Here is a 7,249-nt window from a genome sequence, read left to right as displayed (position 1 = left end):
CCATTGTCTATAGTGTCCGATCGCAGATCGCAATTTATTTCTAAATTTTGGCATGCGTTTGCTCAAAGGCTGGATATTGCACTTAATTTTTCTTCTGGGTATCATCCCCAAACTAATGGACAAACTAAGAGGACGAACAAGTCCCCAGAACAGTATCTCAGATGTTTTATCTCAGACACACATGACGACCGGGTAGAGCTCCTTCCATGGGAAGAATTCGCCCATAACTCCTTAAAAAACGAGTCTACCCAAGAGTGTGTTTTGTTACCCAAGAGTCTCCATTCTTTATTAATTACGGGTTTCATCCTTCCTATCTCTTATTTTTCTTCTGGAATCCCAGCAGCAGATTTAAGGGTAAATTCTTTACAAGATTCTTGGAAAAAGATTCATAAAACTCTCCAAGAGGCTGTCCTTAGACAAAAATCTCAGGCAGACCGTCATCGTCGTAAGGCTCCCAACTTCAAACCAGGAGACAGGGTGTGGCTCTCTTCCAGAAACATCAGGTTGAAGACACAAACCCTCAAGTTGCCCCCAAGATTCCTGGGCCCATTAACGATACTGCAAAAAGTTAATCCTGTGGCATACCGCTTACAGCTTCCTCCCTCTATGAAAATTCCAGCTGTATTCCATGTTTCTCTTTTGAAACCGTTTTTTCAAAGTTCCAGTTTCCCTGATGTTTCTCCTATGTCTGCACCAGTAATCGTACAAGGACAAGAAGAGTATGAAATTAGCTCTTTAATAAGTTCAAGAAGATCAGTCCAATATCTTGTTCATTGGAAGGGGTTTGGACCAAAAGAACGGTCCTGGATACCCCATCACCAGGTTCATGCTCCTAGGTTGTTGAGGCGGTTCCATGCCAGGTATCCGCACAAGCAATTTTGGAGTTGTCCTGAGGCCGCTCCTCAAGGAGGGGGGGATACTGTAAGGAATCGGGGAACACTGTCAGGACGTGCTCACCACAAACGAGACGGGACCGCGGTGCTGAGGTGGGATACGATATAACGCCACCCACAGCCACGAGGGCACGTCTTGAGAGTAGAGTGGTCTGGGAGTCCGGATCGGGGCAGGAGAGGTACGGATGATAGAGGGTGCTGTTTGCCAAGTCTGGGGTTAGAGAGAAGGACATAATCGTTTACCATTTGCCGGGTTCGGGATGCCAGAGGTGCGGAGAGTCGTGTTGCCGTATGCCGAGTTCGGGATGCCAGAGGTGCGGATAGTCGTAGCGGAAGCCGGTTCGGTACACAAGGAAGACTGCAAAACAAGACAGGACAAGACAGGACTAGGGAGGCAGAGAGTGATGAGAACAACTGGTTCTATGCTCAGCCAACGAGTCAGTGACACTGTAGGGTATATATAGGAGAGAGGGTCCAAAGCAGCGCAGCAAGGTGGGGGTGTGTGGAAGGGCCAGGCTACGGCAGGGATAGGTCCAGCATGAGTCCCAGGGGAGGAGCCATAAAGCCCAGTAGTAAGACTGCATTTGATTGCAGCAATAGTTTGAGGTGCTGTGCCTTTAAGGGGTTGGTGCGGCTCCGTGTGGCCGCGCCTCAGTGTAGCTGCACTTACGGGCGCGTGACCAGGCATACCCGCCGGCCCAACAGTTGAAGAAGAGCATTGGCGTGCGCGCCCACGTGGAGCTGCGATCGGCGTTCTGGATAGAGGCTGCCTGCGTGCCCCGGGAGGACCCGGCGGAGCTGCAGGTGAGTGGGGAGCACGCCGAGGGTGGCGTGACTCCCAGACCCTTACAGTACCCCCCCCTTCAGGGGCGACCTCCGGGTGTCCATGACATGGCTTGGAGGGATTCTTATGATGGAAAGTCTGGACGAGTCGAGGCGCGTGGAGATCCCGGTTGGGAATCCAGGAACGTTCCTCTGGTCCAAACCCCCTCCAGTGGACCAGGTATTGTACTCCACCTCTGGAAATCCTAGAATCCAGGACATACTGAACCTCGTACTCCTGTTGACCTTGGATCAGAAGAGTAAGTGGAGGAGACGTGGTCTTAGAAAAGCGAGGACTCTGGAATGCTGGTTTAAGCAAAGATACATGAAAGACTGAAGGGATCTTCATCGAGGGTGGAAGGCGCAGGCGATAAGCCACAGGATTAATCCTCCTGACCACAGGAAAGGGACCGAGGAACTTGGGTGCTAGCTTCATGGTAGGAACCTTTAGTCGGATATTCCTGGAAGAAAGCCAAACTCTGTCTCCTGGGACGAATTCCGGGACCGGGCTTCGAAGGCGGTCTGCCTGGAGTTTCTGTCTCCCTGTGGCCACCCTTAAGTTCTCCTGAATCCTCGTCCTTAAGTCTTTCAGCCGGGAGATGCGCTTGTCAACCGCTGGTACTCCTGAGGATAGAGGGGAGAAGGTTAGACGGGAAGGATGAAAGCCACAATTTATGAAGAAGGGAGATTCTTGAGTGGAGTCATTGCGAAGGGAGTTAAGAGCAAACTCAGCCCAAGGGAGAAGATCCACCCAATCATCCTGTGTATCCGTTATAAAACACCGAAGGTATTGTTCCAGGTTTTGGTTGGCCCTCTCCGTCTGCCCATTGGTCTGGGATGGTATCCCGAGGAGAATTGAAGTGAAATACCCAATTTTCGGGAAAAGGCTCGCCAAAATCTTGGCACAAATTGGGACCCACGATCAGAGACGATGGTTGAAGGCACTCCGTGAAGACGAAAAATCTCCTGGATGAATACATCCGCAAGCCTGGAGGAATTTGGAAGACCCCTCAAGGGGACAAGGTAAGTCTGTTTGGAAAAATGATTGATTACCACAAGAATCGTATTCTTCCCTTTGGAGTCTGGGAGCTCTACAATGAAGTCCATAGAAATATGGTTCCAGGGATGGTCTGGAATGGGTAAGGGAAGAAGAAGGCCTGCTGGTCTGACCCTGGGTACTTTGTTGCGAGCGCAAGTGCCACACACTTTAACAAACTACTCCACATCCTTAGCCCTCTCTGGCCACCAGAAGGTACGTTGAACAAGGTCGTTGGTTTTCCGTATCCCTGGATGTCCTGCCGATTTAGAGGAATGGCACCACTCGAGAACCCTTTTGCGGTGTTGGGGTGCCGTGTAGAGTCTTCCCTCCGGAACCTTGAGCCCCATCGGAGCTTGTGATTGCTCGGATTGAATCTGGTCCATAATATCAAAGGACTTGGCGGACAGAATACATCTAGAGGGAATAATCGTCTCTAGCTGTTCTTCAGACTTGTCCTCTGCAAGGAACTGTCGAGACAGAGCATCCGCCTTTAGATTTTTGGAGCCAGGAATAAAGGAGATGAGAAAATTGAATCGTGAAAAAAATAGTGCCCAGCGGGCTTGTCGAGAGCTCAAACGACACAAATAGAGAAGGTTCTTATGGTCTGTGAGTATAGTTATAGGTGTCTCTGTACCTTCTAAGAAGTGTCTCCACTCTTCTAATGCCAACTTGATTGCCAAAAGCTCCCAGTTCCCGACATCGTAATTCTGTTCTGCGGACGAGAATTTCTTCGAGAAGAATGCACATGGGTGTAGTCTGGCTAAGGGAGAGATCCTTTGGGATAAGACAGCTCCAGCCCCGATGTCAGAGGCATCTACCTCCAAGGTAAATGGAAGTTTAGGGTCTGGGTGGGTGAGGATAGGGGCAGACACAAAAGCCTTCTTCAGAAGATTAAATGCCCGTATGGCGGTCTCAGACCATGATGAAGGATCTGCACCCTTCTTCGTGAGAGCAGTTATGGTAGATACCGTAGAAGAAAAATTGCGAATGAAGCGTCGATAATAGTTTGCAAAACCTAGAAAGCATTGCACGACTTTGAGAGTGGTCGGACAGGGCCAGTCCAAAATAGCCTTAAGTTTTTCTGGATCCATATTGAATCCGGAGTCAGAGATAATGTATCCCAAAAATGCCACAGACTTGAGATGTAACTGACATTTCTCCAATTTCGCAAAGAGATGTTTCTCCTGGAGGCGTAACAGCACCTGTTGAACATGTTTGATATGTTCGTGAGGGGATTTAGAAAAGATTAGGATGTCATCTAGGTAGACGATAAGAAATTTGCTAAGAATGTCCCGAAAAATCTCATTGATGAAATCCTGGAAAACTGCTGGTGCGTTGCACAGACCGAACGGCATGACCAGGTATTCATAGTGGCTGTCATGGGTGTTAAAAGCAGTCTTCCACTCGTCCCCCTCACGTATCCTTACTAAATTGTAGGCACCTCTTAAATCCAATTTGGAAAAGATAGTTTCTCCCTGAAGACGGTCGAAGAGTTCCGGTATCAAGGGCAGTGGGTAGCGGTTCTTGCGTGTGATGTTATTCAAACCCCGGTAGTCTATGCATGGACGAAGAGAACCGTCCTTCTTTTTGATGAAAAAGAAGCCTGCTCCGACTGGAGAGGAAGACTTTCGGGTGAAACCTCTCTCTAAATTCTCTGCAATGTAAGTGTTAATGGCTTTAGTCTCTGGGAGAGAGAGAGGATAGGATCATCCTATGGGAAGAGGTGCCCCGGGTAGTAGGTCAATAGGACAGTCGAAAGAACGGTGCGGGGGTAGAACCTCAGAACGTGCTTTGTCGAACACATCACGGAATCCCCAATACACAGAAGGTAGGGAGTCAACCTTCTCTGGCCCCTGCCAGAGAACTCACCCTCTGGCCTGTCTAGACAACCCACCAATCTTCTGGAAAATCCTGGTACATGTCTTGGCACAAGGAGCACCCCACTGGATGGGTTCCCGATCCGTTAAGTCGATGCGAGGATTATGGAGTTGAAGCCAAGGAAGACCCAAAATCAGCTCAACAGAGGGAGTGTGGATAACATCGAGGGTAATGATCTCCATATGAACGTTGATGCACTGCAGTAGGAGAGGCACCGTCTGTAGCGTGATGAATGCCGGCTGTAGAGGTCGACCGTCAATGGCCTCCAGACCTACTGACGTCTTCTTACTGATAAATGGAATATTGTTCCGTCTAGCAAAAGTCTCATCGATGAAATTGCCTGCAGAACCGGAGTCAATGAACGCCCGTGCTTGAGTGTGAAACCCCTCTCCAGACAGTGTTATTGGCAACATTATCCTGGTGGGAAGGACATCCTTGATGATGGAGAAAGTGTCAGTATTCCCAACGAAACTCTCCAGGATTTCATTGGGAGTTGGCGTTTCCCGGCTTTTGGGGACACTGGGGTACTATGTGACCGGAATTGCCACAGTACATGCAGAGACCGGCATTGCGCCGACGTTGTTTCTCGGCAGCAGACAGCTTGTTACCTCCCAACTGCATTGGTTCCGGGGCGTCCCCGGAAGGGGGTGTAGGAGCCATGAACGATGGAGCAAGATGACTTGAAACTCGTTGACGGTAACGAGAATGTTCAGTTCTCCGCTCCTGCAGACGGTGGTCCACTCGAACGCACAGACCGATCAAATCCTCTAGGTCAGTGGGACGTTCCCGCGCTGCAAGCTCATCCTTTAGGGATTCAGACAGACCTTGCCAAAACGCTGAAGATAGTGCTTCATTATTCCATCCCGTCTCAGCAGCAAGTGTGCGGAACTCCACAGCGTACCGGGCGACGGGTCGATCTCCCTGGGTTATGTGATGAAGAGAAGATGCTGCGGTTAATTGCCGTGCAGGGGTGTCGAAGACTCTTTGGAACTCCTCGACGAAGAGATCGATGTCCTGTGTGAGAGGACCTTGTTGTTCCCAGATGGGAGAAGCCCATGCCAGCGCCTCGTCGATGAGAAGAGCCACGATATAGCCGACCCTGGAGACAGAAGAGACAAAACGAGAGGGCGAGAGTCGAAATTGGATGAGGCATTGGTTAAGGAAGCCCCTACATCCTTGGGGATCCCCAGCATAGTGTTTGGGAGCCGGAATACGAGGTTCCAAAGCAACCGGAGGTGCTGGAAAGGCGGTTGCGGAGGCTGTGGAACCACGGGTGAAGGTTCTCAACTGAGAGCTCGGACTTGAACGGTAAGGGAATGAAGGCTTTGCTGTAATGTATCCATTCGCCTATCAGCTTGTTCCAGATACACTGGCGACACACTTTATTCGAGCTTGGCTAGTCCCACGAATTCGGGTATACCCGGGTGTATTGAGGTTTGTGACTGTTTTCTGCCCGAGTGCATTGAGTTATTTTCCAAGCAGGGATTGAAGCATTTTATTCCTGCTGGCTGCAATACTGCACAGTATATATATATATACTGCATTACAATTCATGAATTTATGCCATCTGGTAGACACGCGAAGCATTGCAGCCTATTAAATCCTAATCATTATCATTTAACAGATCAGCCGCCCATCAGCCAGGCATGAACCCAGGCTGGGAAGGCAAATGCAACGGGGCTTGTCAGAGGTGAGGAGCGGCGCATTCCAGGTATCTGCCAGGTACATACCGGGTATTTGCTCGAATAAAGTGTGTCGGTGCAGTAAGTCTCTAGCCTGGTGAAGAGATTTGTATGGGCATTTAAAGTACGCTCCACCTCAGCGGGGTCCATGTTTGTAGGGCTGAGCATAATGTCAGGACGTGCTCACCACAAACGAGACGGGACCGCGGTGCTGAGGTGGGATAGGATATAACGCCACCCACAGCCACGAGGGCACGTCTTGAGAGTAGAGTGGTCTGGGAGTCCGGATCGGGGCAGGAGAGGTACGGATGATAGAGGGTGCTGTTTGCCAAGTCCGGGGTTAGAGAGAAGGACGTAATTGTTTACTGTTTGCCCGGTTCGGGATGCCAGAGGTGCAGAACCTCGTGTTGCCGTATGCCGAGTTCGGGATGCCAGTGGTGCGGATAGTCGTAGCGGAAGCCAGTTCGGTACACGAGGAAGACTGCAAAACAAGACAGGACAAGACAGGACTAGGGAGGCAGAGAGTGATGAGAACAACTGGTTCTATGCTCAGCCAACGAGTCAGTGACACTGTAGGGTATATATAGGAGAGAGGGTCCAATAGCAGCGCAGCAAGCTGGGGGTGTGTGGAAGGGCCAGGCTACGGCAGGGATAGGTCCAGCATGAGTCCCAGGGGAGGAGCCATAAAGCCCAGTAGTAAGACTGCATTTGATTGCAGCAATAGTTTGAAGTGCTGTGCCTTTAAGGGGTTGGTGCGGCTCCGTGTGGCCACGCCTCCGTGTAGCTGCGCTTGCGGGCGCATGACCGGGCATATCCCCGGCCAACAGTTGAAGAAGAGCATTGGCGTGCGCGTGCGCGCATACGTGGAGCTGTGATCGGCGTTCTGGAGAGAGGCTGCCTGCGTGCCGCGGGAGGACCCGGCGGAGCTGCAGGTG

This window comes from Ascaphus truei, chromosome 2, assembly GCF_040206685.1.
Source record: "Ascaphus truei isolate aAscTru1 chromosome 2, aAscTru1.hap1, whole genome shotgun sequence".
NCBI lineage: Eukaryota > Metazoa > Chordata > Amphibia > Anura > Ascaphidae > Ascaphus > Ascaphus truei.
The sequence above is the reverse complement of the archived record's forward strand: the minus strand, read 5'-3'. Positions refer to the sequence as shown.